The sequence below is a fragment of the Triturus cristatus genome, chromosome 3_2, assembly GCF_964204655.1.
Source record: "Triturus cristatus chromosome 3_2, aTriCri1.1, whole genome shotgun sequence".
Taxonomy (NCBI): Eukaryota; Metazoa; Chordata; class Amphibia; order Caudata; family Salamandridae; genus Triturus; species Triturus cristatus.
In genome coordinates, this window is record NC_140584.1 from 1029917219 (window position 1) to 1029940239 (window position 23021).

Consider the following 23021-nt stretch of genomic DNA (forward strand, 5'->3'; position numbering starts at 1 on the left):
TGTTGTAGATGCCCAGCGGCAGAGTGTGACATGTTTCGTATTCTGTGGAGGTGCCCTTAGATTCAGCCCTATTGGGCTGAGGTGTGGGTATACCTCCGACAGCTTCACCCCTAGTGTGTCCACCCAACGGCACACCTCACTCTCCTCCATGATGTTGATGTGGTTCCTGAAATGGATGCCCACTCCCCAAGGTGGTTGCCCATGGCCTTAGCAGTGGCTAAAATATGCATGCTCCACCTCTGGGGCCAATCCACAGACCCCACCGTAACAGAAATGGCAGTAAAACTCCTTTACATGAATGATTCACATATAAACTTAATGACAAAAGGGTCTGGGGTACCTCCCTAGTGGCAGTAGAGCCCAAAGCCTGAACTAGCAGTCCCTGTATACTGCACCCCTTACTCTCCCCTCCCACCCCCACGGTGACTTGTAGGAGCGGCACTCTAACGCTCTGGGCCTCTCCATAGTTGGTAGAACTCCCATACAATGACTCCAGTCTGCCATCCGGATCCCTTATTACCTTTCCTGACTGACTCAAACCACCACACCTGCCCACTCACCTCTTCATTTGGACCCTCTGTCTTCGGCTTCCTTCACTCATCGGCTCCTCCCAACCCTCCACACCCCAACTGCTCTCTCCCCCCCCCCCCCCCCGCCCCCAACACCTTGTTTCCAAAGATCTCAGCACAGCTTGAATCCTGTAGTCTTCGGGGGTTATGGGGTCACATGTCTTTGAGTGTTTTTCCATATTCAATCTGTAATGATTAAGTCAATTATTATTTGCTGTTTTGTAATAAAACATTGTCAAATTCTGTATAAAAGAAGCTGTAGCACATTGAGACCAGCTACCTGCCTATGTGAGGAGGGGGTAGCCTCCTTGTCACGAAAGTAAAGAGCTGGATTTCCATTGCCAAAATGGAGTCTGTGTCTTTAAATTTTTTAAGGTTTTAAGACCCCCTGCAACAGATTGGCACCAGGGTGTAGTCTGTTCTCTGCCTAAACTTCTCAACTCACGTGCTGATGTGCTGTAGTGAGCAGAGATGCCAGTACTTTTTACAGCTGTCTCCCAGCTGCTGCTAATGTACCTCTTCGAGTTGCTAACATCTACCACCTCCTAAACTAAGCCGACTGCTCGACCTTGTTTCTTCTGGGCAGTGTAGTGCACAAAGGATGTAAAGTGTTAAGATGCAACAACAGTGGTTTACGGAAGTGCCCAAGCAGAACTCTATTCATCAACCACCGAAGGCCTTTAGGCCCCAACATAATTCCTCACATTGAAACAAATGTTTATCTCAGAAATGGCTTTCCAGCCCTCACCAGGAGAATATATTTCACTAGCAGCAAAGGGCATCAGAGAATTCCAAAACCGTCAACGAGGCAGTTTTTTGTTTAAATCTAATGATAAAATAGTGTGTGGCAGTACCCGACCTCGATCATATTGAATAAACACGGACAATCAGGAATATATTGTTCGAGTAACAATAAATTTACCATTACTCCCCAGCAGCTACAATAACATTATAACTGCAATTTTATTACAGTATGAGCGCGAGCAGAACCAAATGCACCAATACTGGCGCAAATATAAGGCGATATGGTCTCACTGTGTTATGTCTCATATAGGTACCCCAATATAGGCTCAGGAAGTCACCTAACCTTTCACCTATATTCTCACCTACCATTACACTACATAATGGTTCTTGAGGCTGACCTTTTACCTAGTTACAATACAGGACGTAGGATTTTCCCTGAAACCTAGCCCCATCCATTATGCATGAGGATTCTTGGAAACTCTGCAGGACTCCCATCTCCTGCATAATAACAATGTATAAGGGTCACTCCTTCCCTTCCCTAATACTAAGTTTAACATGACACAGCAAGGTAGAACCCCTGAGGGTATCATTTGGGGTATATAAACACCAAATCTTACTGAGGTAGTCACAGGAGAAAGGGACTTCCATGCTGACACACTAGCATGAGACGCTGAGGTTCCTGCATGCAGATACTCCAGCTCGCAGTGGTCTGACATCCCTTGCGGGGTGTCCATCTCGAGACCAAGATGGGTCCCACAGTCTCTCACTTCAGGTAACGGGGTTGACTTTATACTGGAGGGACTCTTGGCTTTACACCTACATGCATGCTAGGTACACTTAGGTACATTTAGTTAGGGTCTCATCGTAGCAGTACGCATGTATTACTGTCATATATTTTATATACTTGTCTGTATTCATTGTTTTAGCATGATGGTAGGAATCTACCATCCTTTTACTCTGTTAGTGCTTCTTGTCATTTATATCTGTTTCTGTCTAATGGTTGTTTCAGCACACCGATTTTACAGTAGAATGACGCTGGTTTAATAAATGCTTATTGAAAAACGTCCCCACCGTATATTCTGTGTATCTCTCTGAGACATAGTGAGCAGGAGTGACTGAGTGAAAAGTACTGCACTGTTTCCATGATCCTGATGGATCAGCGTTGTCATGTTCGACAGTTGCCAAGAACTATTCTCTCCTTGGTAAGAGGGGTTACTAGTGGCACTGTGAGCTAGCTGGTACACAGGCTAACATACCTGATGTGGGTGTCTAGAATCAGTCAAGACACCAATCCTACAGTGTATGTTTTCTAAACGTGCAGGCCCTATATAGGTTTATAGGAACTACACGACATGGCGTCACCGACGTTGGTTTGCTACTTATTCAACAGTCAAATCAGAGTAGTTCAGTCGTGCTATTCTCAGAGACCCCTACTCACATATCCCCAGAGACGTCTAGCGTGGAAAGGGAATCATCCGCCACAGGTGAGTAGATATATCCTATGTATTGGCTGTAGGTTTATCAAGATTGTAGGGCAAACAGTTATTATTGTGCATAAAACCTTATCTCAGTTTCCTTGAAACTCTTTGTCAACAATGGCTGACGAAGACACTGCTGCGCCAGCACAGCATGGGAATGCAGCAAGGGAGGAAGAGCAGGAAGGTGAAATTAACATTTCAGAAAATGTCAGAACTGCTCTTATTTTAAAACTGGTACAAAAGGGGGTGGTGATGGACGGAGCATCAGAAACAATCAAACACTCACACCCAGTCAACAGATCTGGGCTTGATCCATCACCGTTCTTTAGCCCACTCTGCCACCCCAGCTCAGACATGGCCATATGCAAATCAGTCTGACCCTGTGCCTCATGGGAACAGTCCAGCCTGAACTGCCAAGCCATGCCTTCCCTTGACCGGAAACAAGCTTCCTAGGACCGGTTTCTGGCATTTCAGCCGTCTTCAGCCAGGCTTGCTTGAATCCAGTGGCAAAGTGAGCAAGGGACTCACGTCTGAGCATACCCTGCCAACTTATGGCGAACAAAGCGGTACAAAAGGGGGTGGTGATGGACGGAGCATCAGAACCAATCAAACACTCACACCCAGTCAACAGATCTGGGCTTGATCCATCACCGTTCTTTAGCCCACTCTGCCACCCCAGTTCAGACATGGCCATATGCAAACCAGTCTGACCCTGTGCCTCATGGGAACAGTCCAGCCTGAACTGCTAAGCCATGCCTTCCCTGGACCGGAAACAAGCTTCCTAGGACCGGTTTCTGGCATTTCAGCCGTCTTCAGCCAGGCTTGCTTGAATCCAGTGGCAAAGTGAGCAAGGGACTCACGTCTGAGCATACCCTGCAAACTTATGGCGAACAAAGCGGTACAAAAGGGGGTGGTGATGGACGGACCATCAGAACCAATCAAACACTCACACCCAGTCAACAGATCTGGGCTTGATCCATCACCGTTCTTTAGCCCACTCTGCCACCCCAGTTCAGACATGGCCATATGCAAATCAGTCTGACCCTGTGCCTCATGGGAACAGTCCAGCCTGAACTGCCAAGCCATGCCTTCCCTGGACCGGAAACAAGCTTCCTAGGACCGGTTTCTGGCATTTCAGCCGTCTTCAGCCAGGCTTGCTTGAATCCAGTGGCAAAGTGAGCAAGGGACTCACGTCTGAGCATACCCTGCAAACTTATGGCGAACAAAGCGGTACAAAAGGAGGTGGTGATGGACGGAGCATCAGAACCAATCAAACACTCACACCCAGTCAACAGATCTGGGCTTGATCCATCACCGTTCTTTAGCCCACTCTGCCACCCCAGTTCAGACATGGCCATATGCAAATCAGTCTGACCCTGTGCCTCATGGGAACAGTCCAGCCTGAACTGCCAAGCCATGCCTTCCCTGGACTGGAAACAAGCTTCCTAGGACCGGTTTCTGGCATTTCAGCCGTCTTCAGCCAGGCATGCTTGAATCCAGTGGCAAAGTGAGCAAGGGACTCACGTCTGAGCATACCCTGCCAACTTATGGCGAACAAAGCGGTACAAAAGGGGGTGGTGATGGACGGAGCATCAGAACCAATCAAACACTCACACCCAGTCAACAGATCTGGGCTTGATCCATCACCGTTCTTTAGCCCACTCTGCCACCCCAGTTCAGACATGGCCATATGCAAACCAGTCTGACCCTGTGCCTCATGGGAACAGTCCAGCCTGAACTGCCAAGCCATGCCTTCCCTGGACCGGAAACAAGCTTCCTAGGACCGGTTTCTGGCATTTCAGCCGTCTTCAGCCAGGCTTGCTTGAATCCAGTGGCAAAGTGAGCAAGGGACTCACGTCTGAGCATACCCTGCCAACTTATGGCGAACAAAGCGGTACAAAAGGGGGTGGTGATGGACGGAGCATCAGAACCAATCAAACACTCACACCCAGTCAACAGATCTGGGCTTGATCCATCACCGTTCTTTAGCCCACTCTGCCACCCCAGTTCAGACATGGCCATATGCAAATCAGTCTGACCCTGTGCCTCATGGGAACAGTCCAGCCTGAACTGCCAAGCCATGCCTTCCCTGGACTGGAAACAAGCTTCCTAGGACCGGTTTCTGGCATTTCAGCCGTCTTCAGCCAGGCATGCTTGAATCCAGTGGCAAAGTGAGCAAGGGACTCACGTCTGAGCATACCCTGCCAACTTATGGCGAACAAAGCGGTACAAAAGGGGGTGGTGATGGACGGAGCATCAGAACCAATCAAACACTCACACCCAGTCAACAGATCTGGGCTTGATCCATCACCGTTCTTTAGCCCACTCTGCCACCCCAGTTCAGACATGGCCATATGCAAATCAGTCTGACCCTGTGCCTCATGGGAACAGTCCAGCCCGAACTGCCAAGCCATGCCTTCCCTGGACCGGAAACAAGCTTCCTAGGACCGGTTTCTGGCATTTCAGCCGTCTTCAGCCAGGCTTGCTTGAATCCGGATCTGTTGACTGGGTGTGAGTGTTTGATTGGTTCTGATGCTCCGTCCATCACCACCCCACCCCCACCCCCCCTTTTGTGCCGCTTTGTTCGCCATAGGTTGGCAGGGTATGCTCAGACGTGAGTCCCTTGCTCACTTTGCCACTGGATTCAGGCAAGCCTGGCTGAAGACGGCTGAGGTGCCAGAGACTGGTCCTAGGAGGCTTGTTTCCGGTCCAGGGAAGGCATGGCTTGGCAGTTCGGGCTGGACTGTTCCCATGAGGCACAGGGTCAGACTGATTTGCATATGGCCATGTTTGAACTGGGGTGGTAGAGTGGGCTAAAGAACAGTGATGGATCAAACCCGGATCTGTTGACTGGGTGTGAGTGTTTGATTGGTTCTGATGCTCCGTCCATCACCACCCCCTTTTGTGCCGCTTATTTTAAAACTAGCAGACTATGGAGGCACAGCTACCGGTTGGACAGTAACATTCGAGTTTGAGGCTCACAAGTCATATAGTACAGAGGTAGTCTATTCATGGGTCGAAATCCCACGAGCAGATGCACAATCCAATACATTTAATTCTTACACTGAAGATGAAACACCAGATGAATACTGTCAATATGAGGACATTGAAGTTCTGCTCACCTACTAGGAGCACATAAACTGGTTTAAAGGTGCCTTCCCCCACACAAAAGACAAAGTAAGATTAGGTCCACTCGGAAGAGATGGAGCCAATTGGCCAGTCCTTGCAGCTTACACACCACATCCAGACATTGACTCAATGCCAGTGGCAGACTTATGTCCACTTCATAAAGAAATAATTAAACTTTAAGGAAACCTGACACAGTTCGTGATGAGAACTCTCACACTTTTTTTATTTATTTCTTTTATTTTGAGGGTTTTATACAGCACGAACAATACCCTTGCGGGCATCAGAGCGCCTTACAGAGAAGTGTACATGACATGGGGTTCAATGCAAGTCAATGATAGAATAGACATAATCTCGTAGGTACCTAGTTATATGGTACATAGCAAAACGATCACACGCATCATGTTATTACAGTATCTGGGATATCTTGGTGGACAGTAGGCATTCTAAAGTTCCATATTGAAGATACGTTGGGTCGTATATTAACAGTGATCCAGGCTCAGATGTATTTCGCCATGAGAAGCGATTTCACTTCTTTTTTGAAAGATGCAGTAGAGGGAATAAGTCTAGTTTCTGGGGGTAGAGCATTCCAGATTCTGGGCGCCATCCCTGAAAAGGTTTGTTTGTAAGTTTTCTTCTTGTTGAATCTTTGCGGTTTCAGTAGCAGGTTTCTGGCACTTCTTGAAGATCTGACACCACATGAGGACGCCAGTTTCTGTGCCAGATATCGGGGTGCATTGTGATGAATGGCTTTATGTGTCATTCATGCTATTTTCAAATGCATTCTGGCTTCAAAAGGTAGCCAATTGAGGGATTTTAGGTCAGGGGATATGTGGGAGCTTCTTTTCGAGCCAGTGATAAGTCTTGCTGCGGCGTTGATTGATGCTCTTAGCGGGGCTGTTGTGGCTTTGGGTAGGCCGCAGAGAGAGACACTCCCGTAATCCACTCTTGGGATGACTAGGGCTTGTACTGCCAGCTTGAAGCCCTTTTCCGGCAGGGAAGGTTTCAAGCTTTCTCAACGTATTTATTTGAAAGTTTGCTCCTTTTGTTGCGGTGCTGATGAGTTTTTGCATATTGAGGTTTCTGTCCAGTGTTATTCCCAGCGATTTTGCTGAGTCCACGATGAAAGGCTGGCAGTTGAGTGCAGTGAGGTGTTTCATCCAGTCTTGCATTATGGGTCCTTGGGCGGGAGGGGCGATTAGGAGGAATTCGGTTTTGAGGGCATTCAATTTTAGATGGCTTTCTACAAGCCAGGTCTGGGTTTTTCCAAGAGTTGTGTTGAGCGATTTGATGTCTTCTAGGGTGTGGATCTTAAGGTATAGTTGTGTTTCATCAGCGTATATGTGATATTGCACGTTAGACGCGTGGAGAATTTCGGTGAGAGGTTCCATGAAATGATTGAACAAAGTCAGAGATAGTGAAGAACCCTTGTGGGATTCCTAAAGTGACTGGGACTGGTTTGGACAGGGATTGGTTGACCTTGAATCGTTGTTGAGTCTGTTTTGCAGGAACGAGGAGAACCAATTTAGAACTGATCCAGATAATCCCATTGTGAGTTTCAGAAGGTCAATCAGGTTATCGTGTTTGACGGTACCAAAGGCCGAGGAAAGGTCTAGCAAGATGAGTAAGCAGGCTCCATTTTGATCTAGGATTTGTAGTATATCGTCAATTATATGGGTCATGGCTGATTCTGTGCTGTGATCTGTACGGAAACCTGATTGGTATTTGTTGAGTAGGTTAAAGTGATCAATATGTCAGCTGGAGATGTACAAATTATTTGAATAGCTTGGCCAAGGTAGTAATGTTGAATATAGGGCGGTAGTTGTTTAAGTCCGCAGGGTCAGCCATAGGTTTCTTTAGAATGGGGGATACCTGCCCGGCTTTGAGGGTGTCTGGGATGCAACCTTGTAGTAAAGAATTATTTATGATCTTGATCCAGAGAGGTGATGTCACAGCCTACGGGGTTGGACGCAGGAAGAACACTGCCTCCTAGCGCGTCAGCGCGACTAACACCAGGAACTACAAGTCCCTGGAGCATCGGCGCGGTGACGTCTATGACGTCAGCCCGCACGTGAGAAAGCGCGTCTTAAGGAATCCCACGGCGGCGAGAGGCTGCCGCTTACTCTTCCGGAGGAAGTCGCTGAGAGCCAAGGCTGGTAAGGGTGCTCTTGCACCGACTCAGTATCTACGCGTTTGGTGGTTGATTAGCGCATCCACTCCGCTGCTAATGGTGGCTGTGGGGGTTAACTGTTGGCGCTCAAGACGCTCCGTTTTTCGGAACGACTGAAAGGTTCGTGGTGAGACGCTCAGTGGTTCCATGGACCCCCGCTAAAAATCCCTCGAGAACCAAGAAAGGAGAACTCTGTTTTCCTAATGCTATACTTTGGCTTACCTCTGCGCATGCATTGAGAATTAGCTCATGGACTCATTCTAGAAGCGTCTTCTTCCCTGTTGGCGAGCGCTCGGCTGCTCTTGCAGGGAAGACGACTGTTAATCCTTCGTGAAACAGGAATACCTTGTTTGTCTTTGCCTGTTGGCGAGTATTTTCTAGCTCTTGCAGGGAAAGAATAAGTTGCCCTTTGAGAGGCCGGATGGCCTAAGTACCTATTTTTTCCTGTGTATAATTGTTACATATGTCGTGCATGGAAGAGCACAGGAGTAATTCCAGAAACAGAGAGCTGGATATATACATTGATTGTACCCATCATTACGAATGCACACAAGACATTGTGGTATCAAGTTTTATTTGTTTATGACTTACAAAGTGATGTTCCCTGGATTGATCAGTCGTTCTCAAGACTCATAGGAGAGGCTGACTGTATGATGAGCTGTTAAGGTCTATGAAATGTGAACACTGGTTGTATGATTCACACTGGCTCTTTTATATACATATTCTCTAGCAGAGGGATAGCGAGTGAGCAGAACATCAGCTCTTCCTTCCCCTGTTTCCAACTACAGAAAGGTTCCAATAGGTAGGTAGCCTACCATGTAGTTGCACCATTGTGAGGGGCTTATGTAGTGCAAGTACTTACCCTGATATTCTCTCTGCAGAACCAAACAGCATTTGACCAGGTGTGTGGCACTGCCAGAATTAGCCGAAGAGATAATTCTTTCTTTTACAGGTAGGGGGCACAATTAGATGGGCCTTCTTTAGAAAGGATCCCGGTGGGGAATAGAAGAATACACATAATCCTACTGTGTTCTTATACTTGTCTGGTTGTCATTTCAGATCTCCCTACCTGCTGTCCCCTCCCTACCCTTCCCCCGCTTGACCACTCCATGGAGTCGGTGTAAACAAAATCAGATCGTGGTGGTGTCGAGAGGTGGACCATTATATGCAACGTGTGATCCTGAGGATTCCAGGCCACAACAGAGTGAGCGGCCCAAGAATTCAATCCTCCCGGTCGTACGTCGAGACATGGCCACCCTGGAGGATCTGTTGGGGGCGTTGCAGATAGTGCAGACAGAGTTGGCTGCTTCTAGGGCGGAAACCGCCCGCCTGCAAGCCACGGTAGAAAGGATACAAAGGAGTCCTTTCAACGCAGGAGTGCCTTTTGCTTCTTCCGCTCCCCCTTTGGTAGTAGAAATTCCCACGCCAGTCCCTTTAGCTACCCCAGAGCGCTTTCATGGAGATAGTAGTAAGGTGCAGGTTTTTCTCACCCAAGTCATGTTACATTTCTCCTGTCGGCCCAAGGCGTTTACTACCAACCAGGCTAGAGTCGCCTTCCTGATCTCTTACCTTGCAGGAGATGCGGCTCAGTGGGCCGTCCCGTTAGTCAAAAGAGACGACCCTTTGATCTATGATTGGGACTCTTTCATCAAGGACTTCGAAAAGAACTTCAACCGTAGGTCTGCCACGCTCTCGGCAGACAAGGATTTACTGGAACTGAGACAGGGAAACCGGGACCTCATAGCCTATTTGAACGACTTTCGCAGGCTGGTCACCGAGACAGAATGGCCAGAGGCTAAACAAGCAGCCATCTTTCATCAAGGACTCCGAGAAGAGATGAAAGATGTACTGGCACAGATTGAACCGCAACCTGCTACTTGTGACGATCTGATCAACTTGGTCTTGCGTCTGGATCACCGCCTCACGGAAAGAAGAGGAGAAAACAAGCGCAGAGATCGTTCTTCGTGGCGGTTGGATGCCCCAAAACCCGCTAACAGCTCGTCTACTACCAGATCGGAACCTATGGAGATAGGAGTGGTCAGGTCAAGCCTGACCCAAGAGGAAATAGAATACCGGCGGAAGAAAGGCCTCTGTATATACTGTGGGAAGAAGGGTCATTTTATTAAAGAATGTACCCTGCGAGGGAGAAGTCCTCGCATTGACCATCGCAAACAAGTGGCTGCTACTTCAGAAGGCTCGGCGGGAAACGCACTAGCTTGAGGAAAGAAGGAGGGGATTCCTCAAGCCCTATCTACATCCCTTCACTCAGCAATGAACAACCGAGTGCCAGACAACATTTTGTTCTCAATCTTTCCTTGCGTATCCAAGGGGAGTGGTGTCAAGTATCGGCTATGTTGGACTCTGGGGCAACCGGATGCTTTATTGACGACAAAATGGCCTCAGTACTAGGGTTGGCTTTACATGCCAAGGAACTGCAGGAAGCTGTCTTGGCCGTCGACGGAAGGTGTCTAGAAGCAGGTCCTATCCGGTATCAAACCGATGTTCTAGAAGTGCGTCAGGGCCTGGATCACTCGGAAATGTTGGCCTTCAATGTGATACAAGCCCCTCGATATGGTATAATATTGGGGTTACCCTGGTTGAGATTGCATAACCCCCTAGTTGACTGGACCGAGAACACTATACAGTATACGTCTGCTTACTGTTCCAGACACTGTGTGTCCCCAACGAGGAGTCCATCTCAAGTATTGTCTACGTTGCATCACATCGCTACAGCTGTGGAACACCCGGTTACCTTACCTTGTGAATACCAGGATTTGGCCGACGTGTTCAATGATACGAAGGCAGAAACGCTCCCACCTCATAGGCAATACGATTGCCAGATAGATTTGGTCCCGGGAGCCATAGTACCTACAGGACGGGTCTACGCCTTAACGGAACCAGAGAATAAGCACTTAAGAGAGTATATAGACAAATATCTGGCCCTGGGCTTTATACGACACTCTAAGTCTCTAGCAGCTTCCCCATTGTTTTTTATTCCCAAAGCCAACGGAGAATTGAGGGCTTGCATTGATTTTAGGGCACTGAATGCTATTACGGTGAAAAACAGGTATCCATTACCTCTGATTCCCATCTTGCTGGAACAAGTGAAGGATGCAGTCATCTATACACGTTTGGACTTAAAGGGGGCCTATCACCTTGTGAGAATGCGCAGCGGAGATGAGTGGAAAACAGCCTTCAAAACACGTTTTGGCTTATACGAATACCTGGTTATGCCCTTTGGACTCTGCAACGCCCCTGCTGCATTCCAATATTTTCTGAATGAGGTGTTACGTGAGTACTTGGACCATTATGTTGTCGTGTACATTGCCGATATCCTGATTTATTCACCCACCGTTGAGAGTCACACACATCATGTTCGTACCATCCTTCAAACTCTGCAAAAACACCATCTTTTTTGCAAGATCAGCAAGTGCGAGTTTGGAGTGACTACAGTAGAATTTTTAGGGGTAATGCTGACCCCCAGGGGACAAGAAATGGCGGAAAGGAAGATCGCCGCAGTAAAAGATTGGCCTATCCCTGGGAACATCCGAGACATCCAATGCTTTTTAGGCTTCGCGAATTTTTACCGTCGGTTTGTCCATCACTTCTCCGCGCTAGCTGCCCCCCTAACGCAGTTATTAAAAAAGAAGAGTTCCTTTCGATGGACTGAGGAGGCACAAAAAGGATTTGAGGCATTGAAAGAGGCGTTTACCTCAGCCCCGGTACTGGTACATGCGGACCCCAACCAACCATATGTGGTGGAGGCAGACGCTTCGGACCTAGCGGTAGGGGCCGTCTTGTCACAAAGGCATGGCGATACAGGACAACTACACCCAGTGGCTTATCGATCACGGAAGCTCAATCCGGCGGAATGTAATTACACCATAGCCGAAAAGGAGCTTCTGGCCATCAAAGACGCCTTCCAGGAAGGGAGACATTTCCTCAAGGGGGCTCGCCATGTTGTTACGGTGTATACGGACCACCGTAATCTTCAATTTATGACCGCCACCCGTCACCTAGGCAACTGCGATGGACCCTCTTCTTCTCCGAGTACGATTTTCGAGTTACATATAGACCAGGGAAGGACAACAAAAAAGCAGACGTCTTAACCCGTCAGACCTTCCACCCCTCACGGGAAGATCCCGAAGCAAGACCCATAATAAGCCCTCAACACGTCCTATGTGCCACGATCACCGAGCCGTTCATTAAAAGTGTAGCAAAGAACATTTGTACCCAAGCCTGGAAAATGTGGCTAGCCCGGCATCCAGAGTGGACCCTGAAAAATGGTCTTCCCGTCAGAGGAAAACAGTTGTTGGTTCCCATTAATCTACTACGAAAGCAGGTGTTTACCTGGTGTCATTCTCTTCCTTGTTCCGGTCACAACGGAGTCGGAAAAACCACTGAGAAGGTTCTACGTCAGTTTTGGTGGCCCACTGTTCGACCCGACCTCCGTAAGTGGATCAGGGAGTGTGAGACATGCAACCAGATGAAAAGTTCGCACGTCAAACCTGCAGGATTGCTACGTCCTCTACCAACTCCGGAGCAACCATGGGAAAACATTTCATTAGACCTCATCGTTGGGATGCCTCTAGATAAAGGGAACACGACAATCCTGGTTGTGGTGGATTACTTGACCAAGATGGCTCACTTCATTGCCTGTAAATCCGTACCTTCCGCTAGTCAGGTGGCTCAATTGCTTTTACTACATGTGGTAAGACTGCATGGATTGCCACAAGTGGTGGTTTCGGACAGAGGGCCGCAATTTACGGCAAGATTCTGGATGGCATGGTGTAAGGCACTCAGAATAACACCCAATCTATCTACAAGCTGTCACCCCCAGATAGACGGCCAGACCGAGAGGGTAAACCAGACCCTTAAACAATATTTGAGATGCTATGTAGATAGAACTACCGAAACCTGGGTGGACGATTTAGGGTTGGCAGAGATATCATATAACAACGCTATACACAGCTCCACCAAATACTCCCCTTTTTAGGTCTCGCCTGATTCAGCGCTTGCGCTGATCTGGCCGAGACATTTTGTAAACAGGCTTTTTCAAAGTGCTGCCTGGCCTAAAGCTACAGTGCACGTGAACGTGCACGTGCGCCCTCCGTTGCACGCGATCGTAATCGCGATTGCGATCACTTTCACTTTCGGCCGCGTTGCCAAAGCTTGTTTTATTTTCATTTTAGCTACAGATCTCCCCCCACCTCCGTTGTACAACCACCTTATTTACACTATGTAGCAATAACGTTATTATAAACTACTAGATGTTTGCCGAAATCATTTATCTCGTTATAGATATAGGCAGCAGAGTTACACAGAAGCTTGCTTTACTTTGCCATTTACTTCCAGGCAATGTTTTACTTTCACCTACAGCTACACCGTCATTTACATTGGTGTTTGCTTGCTAGCGAAGGCTTACTTTTGCAAAATACAAGCAGCAGCAGCTTTTCTTTCGGCGAGAGGTGAAGTTTTTGTTTTTGTTTTCGCTACAGCTTCCCCAGCATTTCTAAGCCGCATTATTAGTGTTATTGTTTACATATTTCTTATGCGTGCAACCCGTCTATTGTTCAACTGTTTGTGAGCTTCGGAACGCAACGTTCTTCAAGCCTCGCTTTCTGGTGTCCCAACACCAACCCCAGTATCAGTATGAAGGTGTTTTAGGTTCCCATGCACCACACGCGATTCAGTGGAAGAAGTGTTGTCATTGATGGCAAGGGACAGACATACTCCAGAGATCCAGGCTGCATTTGCTGATACTGTGTCATTGATGGCAAGGGACAGACATACAACAGAGATCCAGGCTGCATTTGCTGATACTGTGTCATTGATGGCAAGGGACAGACATACTCCAGAGATCCAGGCTGCATTTGCTGATACTGCTCTTGTTATAAAAGCTGCATATGAGATCAGAGACAAGAGGCGAGCGCCCATGGCGCGGACAAGCAGTTGTTTGGCCAATACTGCCACTTTGCTTTCAAGGGCTGGAAGAACAGAGGAAGCTTGGAAAATGCTGGAACTCTTCAAAAAATGTAATAGAGTACCCAACAACGAAGTGAGGGTTGAGTTTTTGAACTGCACCAAGCAGAGTGGTAACAAAGAGCAAGCAGTTAAGCTTGTTCAGCTGGCAGCTGACTTTGGTTTGCCATCTGCAGGGACCTTAGCGGAAAAAGTAATGCAAGATTTCTCTATCTCTGAGGAACAAAAACATTTTAGAGCAAGCTTTGGCATAGCCAATAGGTCTCGCTTTTGGGACCTTATAAGTATTTAGTTATGCAGCACAATATCCTTGGCGCAACAACATCAACTGTTGCATAGCTAACCACTAATAAGGTTCCAAAGGCGAGACCTATTGGCTATGCCAATGCTTGTTTCTGCTCCTATGGGTTTCATCCTAGATACATTCCTTTTATACATCCGGTTAGGAATGAGGCAGTACCAGAAGTAAGGCAGATAATCCAACACATACAAACAACACTAAAAGAAACACAGGATAGGCTGAGAGACGCAAAAACACACTACAAGGCCTACGCAGACAGACATAGACGTTCAGGACCTGTTTATAAGTTGGGGGATTATGTATGGGTGTCTACCAGAAATATCCGCTTCAAGAAATATAGCATTTTTAATCCGAAATACATCAGCCCGTACAAGGTGGTAAAACTCATAAATCCTGTAGCGGTTAAGGTAGCCTTGCCCTCCTCCCTCAGAATCCATCCATCCTTTCACATGTCATTACTTAAACCCGCTCGTTCACCTGGCAAAAGAGGGTTGCCTCCAGTTCTGGTGGACGATGAAGCGGCGTACGAAGTAAGGGGTATCCCTGATTACAAGATATATAGGACCAAATTGTGGTACCTAATAGCTTGGAAGGGATATGGGGAGAAAGAAAACACGTGGGAACCTGCAGAGGGAGTTCACGCCCCGAAATATATCCGACAGTTCCACAAACGCTTCCCGAATAAACCATGTCTTTGTCAGTGTTCTTCAGGAGAGGGATGTCCTGTCACAGCCCACGGGGTTGGACGCAGGAAGAACACTGCCTCCTAGCGCGTCAGCGCGACTAACACCAGGAACTACAAGTCCCTGGGGCCTCGGCGCGGCGACATCTATGACGTCAGCCCGCACACAAGAAAGCGCGTCTTAAGGAATCCCATGGCGGCGAGAGGCTGCCGCTTACTCTTCCCGGAGGGAGTCGCTGAGAGCCAAGGCTGGTAAGGGTGCTCTTGCACCGACTCAGTATCTACGCGTTTGGTGGTTGATTAGCGTATCCGCTCCGCTGCTAATGGTGGCTGTGGGGGTTAACTGTGGGCGCTCACGACGCTCCGTTTTTCAGAACGACTTAAAGGTTCGTGGTGAGACGCCCAGTGGTTCCATGGACCCCCGCTAAAAATCCTTCGCGAACCAAGAAAGGAGAACTCTGTTTTCCTAATGCTATACTTTGGCTTACCTCTGCGCATGCATTGAGAATTAGCTCATGGACTCATTCTAGAAGCGTCTTCTTCCCTGTTGGCGAGCGCTCGGCTGCTCTTGCAGGGAAGACGACTGTTAATCCTTCGTGAAACAGGAATACCTCGTTTGTCTTTCCCTGTTGGCGAGCATTTTCTAGCTCTTGCAGGGAAAGAGAATAAGTTGCCCTTTGAGAGGCCGGATAGCCTAAGTACCTATTTTTTCCTGTGTATAATTGTTACATATGTCGTGCATGGAAGAGCACATGAGTAATTCCAGAAACAGAGAGCTGGATATATACATTGATTGTACCCATCATTACGAATGCACACAAGACATTGTGGTATCAAGTTTTATTTGTTTATGACTTATAAAGTGATGTTCCCTGGATTGATCAGTCCTTCTCAAGACTCATAGGAGAGGCTGACTGCATGATGAGCTGTTAAGGTCTATGAAATGTGAACACTGGTTGTATGATTCACACTGGCTCTTTTATATACATATTCTCTAGCAGAGGGATAGCGAGTGAGCAGAACATCAGCTCTTCCTTCCCCTGTTTCCAACTACAGAAAGGTTCCAATAGGTAGGTAGCCTACCATGTAGTTGCACCGTTGTGAGGGGCTTATGTAGTGCAAGTACTTACCCTGATATTCTCTCTGCAGAACCAAACAGCATTTGACCAGGTGTGTGGCACTGCCAGAATTAGCCGAAGAGATAATTCTTTCTTTTACAGGTAGGGGGCATGATTAGATGGGCCTTCTTTAGAAAGGATCCCGGTGGGGAATGGAAGAATACACATAATCCTACTGTGTTCTTATACTTGTCTGGTTGTCATTTCAGATCTCTCTCCCTGCTAGCCCCCTTCCTACCCTTCCCCCGCTTGACCACTCCATGGAGTCTGTGTAAACAAAATCAGACCGTGGTGGTGTCGAGAGGTGGACCATTATATGCAACGTGCGATCCTGAGAATTCCAGGCCACAACAGATAACAGCAGCGGAGTGAAGTCTTTTACGGCGTTTGCTGGGAGAGGGTCAGTGAAGTGATTGGACGGGTTCAGGGCAATAAGCATTTTGCAAATGGATTCTTCATTGTACGTATTGAAGGATGACCAAGACGCATTGTTTTTTAGGACAAACTTTAATGAGCTTCGATGTGGCGCAATTGGAAGGGATGGTGAAGGGTTCGTATGTGAGGCAGAGTGCGTGATTAGATCACTGAGAAGGTCCTTCTTAATGCTGTCGGTCTTCAGGGTGAAGAAGCTAGCGAATTCTTCACAGTTGAGTCGTGGGCCTAATTGATCTTGGGGGCGGTGCGCTGCATCCTTAGATTGAGTTTTGATTAACTCGTAAAGTTTTTTGGGGCGATTTTTTGCCTGGTCTAATTGGTGGCTGAAGAAGTCTGCTTTGGTGCGCTTGATCTTTCTGTAATATGCGTTTCTCTTCTTTCTTAGTATCTTGAGGTGATTGGCGGAAGGATCAGATCTCCATGTGCGTTCCAATGTTCTTAGGGATCGTCTGTCCTCGTTAAGTTTTCCATTGTACCAAGTCTTAGAATCTTTTGTGGAGATTCTCTTTAATTGAAGGGGGGGCTACCTCATTTAGTATGAAGTTCATGGAATTTAAGTCGTGGTTGGTGAGATCATGAACTTCGGATATCTCTTCGGGGGGAAGAAGTAGGTTATAGCTGGAGGTTGTGATTATGTTAGGGTCAATGTTTTTCAAATTCCTCTTCCATACTTTAGGTCTCGTGGGTTGAACCGAGTTGAGTTTCACAGTTTCATTGATGAAGAAGGTGATAATATGATGGTCGGACCAATCAAAATGATGGATCGTATCTAACTGGATGGAGTCAGCTTTAGAGATTACTAAATCAAGGATTGATCCTTTACCATGTGTAGAGCTGTTACAGATTTGGGTGTGGTCGTGGTCAGAGAAAAAGTTTTTGAGACTATTGACCACTGCATCATTGGGGTCATTCCAGTAGGGATTGAGGTCTCCAAGAAATATTTGGGTATTTTGACGTCTGTTATTAGAAGAGACAATATCCATGAAATGTTCGATAAAGGTCAGGTTATCACCAGGTGGATGGTAGAGGGTGTGAAGAGAGAATACTGGTTTGCCATTGCTAGTTATGTCAAGGCATAAGTATTCCCAAGAAGGGAATACAGGGGATATGGATCTGTTTATTGAAACATTGTTACAGTGTATGCAGGCTATGCAACCCCCTGTCTTGTCAATTCTATCCAGTCTGATGATTTCATAGTTTGGGGGTACTAGTATGTCAATGATGGGTGTTGAGGACTCCTTTAGCCAAGTTTCGGTTAAAATTAGCAAGTCCGGTTCTTGTGTGAGAATGAGGTCAGCTATATCGGCTGCGTGTCTTGAGGCCAGGCCCGGACTGGCAATGCCGGGCACCGGGCAATCCCCCGGGAGGCTGCCAGGGGTGGGGGCCGGTTTTTTGGCCGGGGGCCGGTTTTGTTGTTGGGGCCGATTTTTTTGTACACAGTCACTAGTACAGTAGTCACTGACTCGTCACTACTGTACTCTGCTGCGCGGCGGCGTGCGTCTGCATGATGACTCTCACTCTTTCCGCGCTCCACGCAAAACTTAATCTCTGCTGCTAATCAAATAATGCATATGCATTGGAGTGCGAGTGCAATTTTAGGGGGTGGGTCATGCGCGCACGCGCAGCACGCAGATGTCTCCGCCCGGCGCCCACCGCCGCGTCTGTGTGGTCTCTTAGTCTTCTACAGTTCACCCACCTTAGGGGGGTGGGGGTGGGGCGGGCGCGGCTGTTGGTGACATGCGCATTAGGGCTCGCTCAATAAAAAGTGCGCGTGAGTTACCCGCATTCCAGAGAACTAAGCCAGACGACGAGAGAGGCCCTCTCTTGGCACCGTCCCCATAATTTAATTATTTCTAGCCCTGGCCCCTGCCTGTCCCAGTGTCCCTGCTGCCGACTGTCTGCCGCCCGCAGGTGAGTGCCATTTGCATTTTTGCACATTGTTTGCATTTGCAATCAGATGATATATTACACAATACCACAGCATAAGCCAGAAGGTGCAGTAGGAGCGCGGGGTCAACGCGGGTAAATAACCGTAGGATCGAAGTACATGTAGGCAACTGCGGGAGGGGCAGAGCTGAAGTCTTAAGACCAGAGGGCCACAGTGGGGCAGGAACGAAACGTGCATGGCTTGTATTAGCTCCATTGTCATTTATGGGGGGCAGCTTATTGGAGACATCATTTCACATCGTGTGCGGGTCTGCGCGTTTTTATTGTTTGCCTTTGTAACATTAAGTTGACATTTCATCAAGAATGCTGTTCAGGTTATGTGTGGAGTTATTAAACATAGCGCTAAAATAACGAGGCCGGCGGCTTTTTCTGCACAGCCGCAGCGCCCCATTTCGGTTTTCTCTTTTCTATGCGCTTTGCTGAGAGTGCCGCTGCGCCCTGGTCTCTGGGGCTGCCCTGCCCCTGGCAGGTAACCAGCTCACATGAGCATTACCTTTACCTGTCACCAGCAGGCAGATGACAACACATAGACTATAAGGGGTCGGCATCTGGAGGGTGTAGAAAAGAGGGGGGGGGGGGGGGGTGGATAGATTCATCATGGCACTGTGTGCCGGGCCGGGATTAAACAAAAGGTTTTTCTAAGTTTTGCTTTCTGCACCTCATGAGCGAACTGACAAATCTTGCCTTTCTTGGAAATGTTATCCATTAGCTCATGTGCTGCAGAAAGTGTGATTACATTCAGACACAGGTGCACAGCTCTGATCTGGGCCTGCGCAGGCGTTCAAGCAAAGGCCCGCGGGGCTTCATCATGAACAAGGCGCCGCGCACAAGAGCAGAAGAGAACTGTATGATGCCGGTTTTCAGTTAAACTGGAAGAGTTGTATAAATTAGAACATGAGCTGAACGACAGCATAGCTCGGAAGTACGTAGGTATGATTGCTATGGCGGTATTTTTATTTTATTTTTTATTGCAGTTTTATATAGCGCGTACTCGACTCGAAGGTATGAAAGCACTTTACATGGGGAGATTACGTGATTTGCCCAGGATCACAAGATGCTTGAGCGTCCAGCCAAATTCAAAGCTGGTTCCCCACTGACACGATTTCTTCCAAACTGTGCTGTGCTACCTGCAACTCATTTACTAATTCAGAGTTTCAGCGAGTTTCTGAGTCTGGTATGCTCTTTAAACAGGGCAAATACTTTCAATAACGCGCACAGCGACACAATAAGCGAGGCGGCCCTCTTTATCAGCTGCTGCACTTCATAAATGTAAAAAAAGGTTCGTATGTTACTGCAGAGAAACTATTCCGAATAAAAAGAGCCCTTTATGTACTTTGCAAAACAGGTGCTCAAAACAATCAAGGAATGACGTTCATCCACTTGGCGGGCCCTCTAAAATGTATCATAACATCAAATGTGTTGGCACGTGTTGTTGACACTATCAGCTTCTAAATGGCATCGTATATCTTTCTGCTTCAGAGGAATTCTTCGAATGAGCAGGAAGTCGGTTACTTGTTATTTTTTTGCAACCCAAACGTATTGGAGCCCTTTACTTGAGCACCAGTCACATTACAAAGAAACACATTCATTTTTGGTAGGCACGGGGAGATGAAGTGATTTGCCCAGAATCACAGGATGTTGAGCTGACGCCGAGGCTCGAACCCGGTTCCCCAGCTCCAAAGTCGGCAACTCTGGTTGTTACGCCACATCCTCTCCTTTGACACAACAATGATAGACACCCACTGGGAAACAGCAAATTTAAAGGCGCTGTCCAGGAAATGATGTCAAGGTAGGTCTCAGATCCCCATCAGACGTCAACAAACAAAATAGCATTCTAAAATGGCTACGTACGGTTGGTGCGAGTTAGTGATGCGGACTGGGTCAATAAAACCGCATTTTTTCCTCTTCTTTGGGTGGCCCGTTAAAATAGGCAAAAAAGCAGAATGGGAGTTGACAAAATGAAATGAAAGCAGATGGTGATCTGTTAACAGAGATTCTAGGCGGGAAATGCCTGTTAACACTCAATTAAGGCCCAGTCTGGGCCTTGGCCTATAACTTTTTGTTTAATCCCCGGCCCGGTTCTGCGCCGGCAGCGCAGGCGCACAGCACACTAGTGCCCTGGACCCTGAGTGTGGATTTATTTGTGAGCAGGCCTGCCTGCTTTGGTTCCTCCTCCCACGGGCCGCCCGCTGCCCCCAGCAGCGCAGCACTGAATTCAAACCCTGATGTGCTCAGGTCAGATTCTGTAAAAATGGGTTTTCTTTTCGTCAGGGTCAGGTGTTGTCTGTTGTTCGTGTGTGTGTGTCAGACTCCGAGCAGGGCCAGGCCAGTTGAAATGTTCCGAGCCAGCAGGCAGGATACATGTCGTGTGCTCCCTTTGGTGGCGCTGTGCTGCTTGACTCTTGGGGGCTGTAACTGGGGCAAAGGTTGGGGTCAGCAAGTCTGCTTAAAATATATTTTTCAGCACAAGCCCAAACTTGGGGCTTGTGCTGAAAAATATATTTTAAGCAGACAACAGGGCTTTCTAGTGTTTTTTTTCTTTCTTTTTTACACGAGTGAGTCCTTTTGTTTTGTTTTCCACTGGCCACTGGTGTTGCCACTGGCACTTGCCGCTTAGGCTAACGTGTACATTTGTAGGAGCCCTCAGTGCGTTCCCTTGATGCTGGCTCAGTTGGTTCGTGACTTACATTTTTTTAAATTGTTCGGATTTCAGTCCGAATTTCACAAGAAAGGAGTTTGCGCTGTTAAAATGCGCACTTGTGTGTTCAATGTTCACTGTTCAGCGGATGGTTCACTTCTACAAGATGCAATCGGGCCACAGTGACGGTAGCTGCAGTTCCCAGTGTGCAATCTGACAGAAGTTTTCGAAAGAGACTTGCTGTTTCATAATACCCAATCCCTGTGTGTTCTATGATGTTTCTATTTCAATGTCTAAGGAACACAATATCCAGCTGAATAGTATTTGTGCTTTTTGGCCTCAGAAAGCTGAAAAGGCTGGGTCTGCCTTTCATCGATTCCAATCTGTAACAAATTTGCTGCACAGAGTTCTCTACAGAAGGCGCAGTGTTAGGCAAATGACATCACCAATCCTCTGATGACATCACAGAGTTGATCTCTGATCCCAGCCCAAGCCCTTCAACAGCCTCCTACTTGCTCCTAAGGGCCCAGGGGCAGCAAGGGCAAGATGTGGAAGCTAGAACTGCTACCTCACACGGTGTGAGCGTGTCACACTATTAGCTCCCTTCACATGGTCGGCAAGAGCTGTTATCATAGTGCTAGACAAGGTGAGCTGGTAACCCTTGCACAAAGCAGCCTTCCAGCTCGTGTGTGGAGGCTCTGCATTGCTGACGTCCATAAAGGGGGTTGCAACCTCCCTAGGAAATTAGTGGTAGCCTCTGAAGCTTTTGCGCGAGTTTTAGGGGAGAGGCTCCTTGTTTATGCCCCCTCCTCCTCCTCTCTCTTACAGTGAAAAGTTTTTTTAAGTCGTCAGGTGTGGGGCACTTCACACACCAATAGGTCCTTTAAAACCCTCCTTAGTTTCTTTTCTGCTCCTGCCTTCTCCATTAGCCCTGATGCCGGGGTAGAAACCAACAAGGGCAGTGCCACCACGAGTACCCAAGGGCACTTTACCACCACTAACCAGTGCTAAAGTGCTTGCGCTCTTTCCTTTCAAACATGGTCAAATTGGCTTACACCGAATTGGCAATTTTAATTTACTTGTAAGTCCCTAGAAATGTGGTTCTACATGTACCCAGGGACTGTACATTAAATGCTGCTAGTGGACCTGCAACACTATTTAAAGATGTGTCATGTCAAGGCCAGGGCCTTTGTGTTAATTTTTCATGCTTTCTGGCCAGGGTGCCATGCCATTTGAGATATTTCCATGCCTTCTGTCAGCCTGGGTGGTTATGTGTGACATTTCCATGCTTTCTGGCCTGGGTGCTTAATTATGTGGACTATTTCCTTAGTTTCTGGCCTCAGTGACCTGGAGCTGGTGGCTCATGTGAGACATTTCCATGCTTGCTGGCCTGGGTGCTTGCTCGCTACACACCATGTGGTGGGCAGGTCTAACTTTTACTTTGTTCCCTCTGAGTCACTACTTGTCTATTTTTGGTGCTCTCTGAAAGAATGTCTATGGGTACATATGACTGGGTAACCTGGTTCTCTTTAAGGTCATCACCTACTATTTACTGTGCTTTGAAAGTTGATACAATTGAATATGTAATGATAAATGTGCTGTAAAATTCACCATTTTGATCTGTCGTTTTCCAAAATTTTCTTGGGGGGAGATAGCGGTCGGGCTCGCGTGCTGCTCGCGCTCGCTACGCGCCGGACGGGGGCTGGTCTGCCAAAATTTGCCAGGGCTGCTTTCAGTTCCCAGTCCGGCCCTGCTTGAGGCTGATCTACAGTTTAGATCCACTTGAGACGGGGCGTGATGTGGGATGAACTTGGTTCCTGAATGCGGGGAA

The 23021-nt window shown here is 47.7% G+C and overlaps 1 protein-coding gene across 1 annotated transcript in view; it reads right to left on the reverse strand.

Annotated features, from left to right (window-relative positions):
* MLXIPL (MLX interacting protein like) overlaps positions 1–23021 on the reverse strand; it is a 735879-nt gene that overhangs the window by 268047 nt on the left and 444811 nt on the right. The gene's annotated exons all lie outside the window — the stretch shown is intronic.